Source organism: Varanus komodoensis, unplaced genomic scaffold (assembly GCF_004798865.1).
Source record: "Varanus komodoensis strain SLA01 unplaced genomic scaffold, ASM479886v1 scaffold31, whole genome shotgun sequence".
Classification (NCBI taxonomy): domain Eukaryota; kingdom Metazoa; phylum Chordata; class Lepidosauria; order Squamata; family Varanidae; genus Varanus; species Varanus komodoensis.
The window spans coordinates 10,637,788-10,643,850 of record NW_025335780.1 but is presented as its reverse complement, the minus strand read 5'-3'; positions in this window follow the sequence as shown (position 1 = coordinate 10,643,850).

Genomic DNA, 6,063 nt, shown 5'->3' with positions numbered 1-6,063 from the left:
CAAAGGCCTTGCTGAAATCCAGGTATACCACATCCACTGCATCCCCTCCATCTAGCCATCTCGAAACCTTGTCATAGAATTCCACAAGGTTTGCCTGGCAAGACCTGTTTTTGTGGAAGCCGTGTCATGTGGCTGTCAGCCTCCCTTCCCTATCTAGCATCACTAGATCTCTCTCTATTATGAGCCTTTCCATTGTTTTTCCTACAATGGACATAAGGCTTGTCTGGCAGGACCTAGATGGCAGAAGACCAGGATGTATCTTGGTGTATCTTGTGTGACAAACTACATTTGGTAAAATCCTCTCTCCTATACACAAGGATATGTACAAGTTTTGTTGAACAATTTGTATCTGCATTTCATGGATTGTCAGGCATCTTTCATTTGGCCATTCACTCATTGATGGAAACAGGTGCCTTGTCTCATTTCATCTTGTCTCATCTTGTCTTCTGCTCCACTCAGCTTTGTTTTGTTTGTTTAGTTCTATCGGGGTGTACAACAATGCGTTTCTAAATGTGTCCCTTAGAATGTGTGTTAGTTCTGATATTAGCATTAGTATGCCATGGCACAAGATCCTCACCCCACCTCCAATTTTTTTTTGAAACAAATAGTCTGTTAAGTCCATGGAATTGGAAAATGGTCTGTAAGTCATGTGGCTCGGGGGAAAACAAAACAAAAAGCAGTCTGCTGTTGAATCTGCCATTTGGATTCGTAATATCTTAACTCATTCGATCCATTGTCATTTTTGACATTCCTACACAAATATCAAGAGTGCATGGGTCCTGCCCTCTTTTGTGCTATCTCACCCAAAGTGGGGAGGGCCAAACATCATGAAGAACTTCAAAGAAAGCCATTCTCTGAGTATCCCCAGGGGGAGAAAAACATAATCTATTTATAAAACACAGGACCTTCACCATGGTAGCTCCCAGACTTCCAAATCCCTGCCAAAAAGATACAATTGGTACCAATTTAGTCCTCATATCTGCACAAAATCAAAGCACTCTCTTTTAAACAGGCATTCAAGTAGGCATTTGATTTTCATGTGCATTAAAGATGATAGAGAGATAGAGGGAGATTTGTTAGTGTGCCTTTTTTGGTAATTTATATACACTGTCTTAGCATTCCTTGTGGATCAAGAACTGCTTCTAAATTTAAAATAGTTAATAAATAAACACTATTTTGATCCCTTTCTTCCAACCAATGGCTATACGTAGGGAATTTGATTTCAGGACATTTTGACAGAAGCATACATTTAAAATAATCCTTCTAGCTATAGTATAACAAAATGTTTTATAGGCATTAACAGTCCAGCTTATGCAAAGTTTTTTTATTTCTGTTGACAAAAATAAAACAAAACAAACAAAACAAAATGAAAAATTGATGCTACAATGAATTTATATTTTGTAGGGCTGTATTTGTAGGAAAAAAGATTCTTGCTGTATAATACTGATCTCATACACTTGTTCCTAGGTTTCTACAGTGCAATTCTGTATATGCTTAGGAGTAACTCCCTTTCAGCACCATGGGACTCACTTCTCTGTCTATCTAATCTATCCACAAGTATTTTCTAGGCTGACTTTAATATTTACTTCCAGGCAAGTGTATGTATAGGATTGTATAGGAGTGCTTTGCAATTTCATTGAACGGAATTGTATGGGAGGAAGGAAATTGTCACCTCAGCTCACAGTGGAAGATTCATGAGAACTCAACCCTAAAATCGGATGTCAATATTGTCGTAACATGCAAGGACTAGTGAAATCATACAGACCGTACCTCTGATCATCTGCTGAGTTCAAGCTATGGGTACATCACGAGATAAAACAAGAGCTCTGAGGAAATAGCAAGGGTATGATCAGTCAGCTCAAGTAATTGCTTATGTGAATACATCAAAAGGGGACGGGGGATGGAGGGAGAACCGCAAGAAGGCAGCAGTATTATCAGGGACTTGAAAGCTTCGGGGTCCAGATCCGGGGTCCAGTCTGCATACATTTGCAGATTTAGAAACAAGAGCCAGGTTTTATTTAAATCTGCAATACTGGGGAAAAGAATACAAAAATAGAGTGGCTGGTAGGCTTTTAATGAGCCCTTTCTCTCTCGCATACACATACCTAAAAATGGCCACTTTGTACATTTTTTTGACAAGGATGCTAAGCCAAAATAAAGCTGAATATGAATCAAGGTATCAACCCTAATTTATTTCCCAATTACCATCCAGCTCCTGCTCAAGAATGTAATGTATCTCCTTTCAGTTATTACACTATTCATCAATTAAAAGTCTTTCTCTCAATTCCATGTTTGCTCAGAAAACATGAGTTACTGGATAGACTGAAATGTAATAAACAATGACACAGAAAGTAAAATAAAATAATAAAATAAAATAGTGCACAATTCAGTGCAATTGCATTCACAATCCCTAATCACAGTTCCAGGGATTAAAATGCTGAATATGTTGCGGACAGACAAGTAGAAGACAGAGGCAGGAGACTCATGCCTAAGTGGAGGTACGGCTTTCTTTCTCCCTTTCTCTTGTCGGCAGTTTCTGGGTTGCCTCTCCCTGTGATGGGGCCTTGTGACTTTTTCTCCAAACTCGGGCGCCTACACACAGAGGGAGATCTGAGCAGACTGGGCTAACGGCGCTGCAGTGCACTGTGCTGCAGTCCAGGGCACAGAGACTCAAAGAGGTCAGGAGTCACCAAACTGGACATATGCATGCAAGACCAGGATGTAGCACACACCTTTGGTCCATGAGAAGGCCCTTCTGCCCAGACCGTTTATCGTTTTTTGTTGAATGCCTGTTTCTCTCTCTCCCATGCCCAGTCATCCCTGCACCTAAATGCCTCCCCCTTCTCTTTGCTTCTCCACTGGAGGGAAGCTGGTAACTTAAGAGCCAGTGCGGTGCAGTGATCGCTCCATTGCTGGGGCACTCAGGAGGTCCAGGTGTTCGTCCCCCTCAGTCATGTTGTTCATGAGGTGGGGTGGGGACAGCAGGGTTACACGTGTCGTGGACTCTCAGCATAACCTCCCTCGCACAACTGTTGTGAGGACAGAATGAAGAGGAAGAGGGCCATGGAAGTCACCTTGTGTTCCCAGTAAAGGGAAACAAAGTTTGCAATATAAATGTAATAGTGAAATTGAAATAAATAAAGCAATTCAGTTTACAATGGCATAGTCCCCACTTCCAAGTCTGTTTAGTGTTCAAGGGAACTCTACATCTGCATTTGGGGTGGGGGGCAGCCATGTCGGTGACATTGACTGTTTGGCCTCGCATCTGCCCTGAGTTGTCAATCACCCATGTGCTGGGTGTCCATCCCATACGTTTTACTATTATATTTATATCTCACCTTTCTTCCGTCATGGAACTCAGGATGGCTGCATGGGATTTTCATTGGTTTCCCAGTCAGACAATGACCAGAACCAGACCTGCTGAACTTTAGCTACCCCATTTCCTTGAGACCATGCTGTGGGATAGTACCCTCCAAATCCCCAAACAACTTCTCCCAGTCATTTCAGGTAGATAGAGAAGGTAGTCATTTCCCAAAATGGAGCCCTGGGAGGCCAAGGGATCACCTAAGCATCACCTACTGGAAATGCTGTCCAGGAAGGACCAGAATGCGAGTAGAACAAAGCCCCACAACCTCATCCTGAGGAGGCGGCCCAAGTGTGCTAAATGGCGCATGGGAACCAACCGGGGTAGCTCCCGAAGGGGCACAGTGAACTAGAACGAATGACTGTGACTCTGCCTGCGGTCATGCATCCCACTCTAATGCTCCTCAGCATGCAAAGGTTCTGTTCAGACCTTCTGAGCCCAAGGAGAGGCACAACTGACTTCCCTTTCATGTTCAATAAATGCATTGTCGTCTTGGGTTCCAGGCCAGCGCGTCCGTCTGCCTGCCTGCTTCCATTGCCAGATTGCGCTCACCGCAGGCCGGCGCGGGGCAGTTATGCGCTTCTGCACATCCACCGCCTCTTCCTCAGTCGCCATCGTGCTCATGGGAGCTGCACTGGTGGTGCCAGGGAGAGGGCCCTCAACGTGAGCCAGCTGGGAGACATGCCACTCTAGGTCCACCCTCTGAGCGGGGCTCTGAAGAGCAGGCCTTTATCTGCTGTGTTGTGGTGGAGAGGACGTGTTGAGGCGGGGTTGTGCTGACTGTTTCTTAGGCAGTCTGTGCGGTTGTGTATGGGGGTATGAGGTGTGGGGGGGTGTTAGTTGTATTTCATTATTCAACATCATGAATATGCTTTCATTATGTAACCTTGGTTTTGTATTGCTCTGCTGTTAACATTGTATTTCAGTTTGTATTTGCTATGCGTATAGTACGGCATCTATATTAATTTCATAGTTTTGCTATTGTAAATTTTTGATTATATGATTGTATTTTGCATCTTGACTTGCTGTAGGCTGTCCAGAGAGCCCTGTGAGCTAAGGGGCAGCATCCAGATATAATCAACATCAAATCAATCAGCCTGTACATCCTGGGTCAGCGAGGAGCTATTGCCTTGTCACTCTTCCTCTGCATGAGTCAGAATCATCTTCTTTTCACTCTCCACCCTTTCTTTGTGAGGAACACAACATAATTACGTCTTCGAGTTGTTGAGGAGTTGGATAAAGTATGCTGTGTTTTTGAAGACCAAAGTGTTTCTGTGTCCATGATTTCAAAGGATGGTAAAAGCAGAGCTGAAGCCATTAAGAGAGAGGTCAAAAAGGTGCGGCTTTTCAGAGAACTTTCAGGCAAGCCTTTCCATTTACAGTTTAATGAGAAGTCTGTAAACCCCTGAAAAGCCAGAAGATAATTAGAGCTGGCATTAATCTTTAAGCACTCTGTGTGGGGAAAATCAGCAGAACATTTGAATTTCCAGAAAAAACTGTGTTTCTAGAAGACATCACATCAGTTTTCATCAGCATTGTTATGAGATGAATTTGATGCTTGAGTTGTCTAAAAAAATCCATGGTGGTTTAAGTCATGTTTTTATACGTTCTTAAGCTTTGAAATCTATGCGGATTATTGCTGAGAACAGAAACTGCATTATCTGGAATGATTACCAGCTGAATCACAGGCAAGCAGTTGCTTTGTGTTAAAGTACAGATTAGAAAGGAAATACAACCAAGCAGCAAACTTCCATGTCCATTAGTCCAGTGCTGTTGCTGGGTTTGCACATTTAAGAAATCTTTATGATGTCCAATAATATTTGCACCTCTTTAAAGTCTTTAAAGACAGATCAAGGATTTTTTCCCCTTTAGTTTGATTCCAAGCCAATGGATTTGAAAGAAGGACTGAGGAAGAAATTAACATATACGAGAAGGGGGAAATGGTGATGGATAGGTCATTCACTTTTTTTCTGATCTTGAATACCTTCGAGTGCAGTTGAAAGTACAGCATGTGTAGCTGAAACGGAGTTTATGTGCCTAAATGCTTATATAAGCAGGTCCCAGAATTCATCTGCATTTGCCTTATGATGGATTTATTCCATGAACTGGAACGTTTCCTTCCACCATCTTCCATAAATGGACTTATCTTAAGACCCACAATTCAAAATGATCAAACTTTTTGAGCATAATTACCTTTACTGGGCTCTCTGTGTTGGTTGATGCAAACTGCATGGTTCTAGTCTTTCCATGGCAGCGAAACTTATAGCATCAACTGGAGCTGGTGTTCTGAGCTGGTGTAGGGATATGGAATATCCATAACTACTCAAAATGCTCAGGGAGTAGCACTTAAGGATGCTTCCTACATGTTTTGGCGGAAGGGGTAGGAGAAGAGTTTTGCTAGGAAAGTTTTAACTTTGTGGATGGAATTGAGGCCTGCAAAGAGAGTCCATGGGTGGAAAACCTACAATGCATGACAGAAGCCCAGAGGCAAAATGTCTAAAAGAAGGTGAAGAGTGTTGTGAGCAGTTCTCTTCCTTTGCATTTCTTGCTGCAGAAGACTCAAAAGAAATTTTGAGCAGCACAGTCCTTGCATTAGAGCTCAAGTGGTTGCAATACAATATAAATCAAACCGTATTCTCTCAAACTGTAGGAGAGGCTTCTGCTCATGTAAAGGGTTGAATCCAGACTGAAGCATCCCC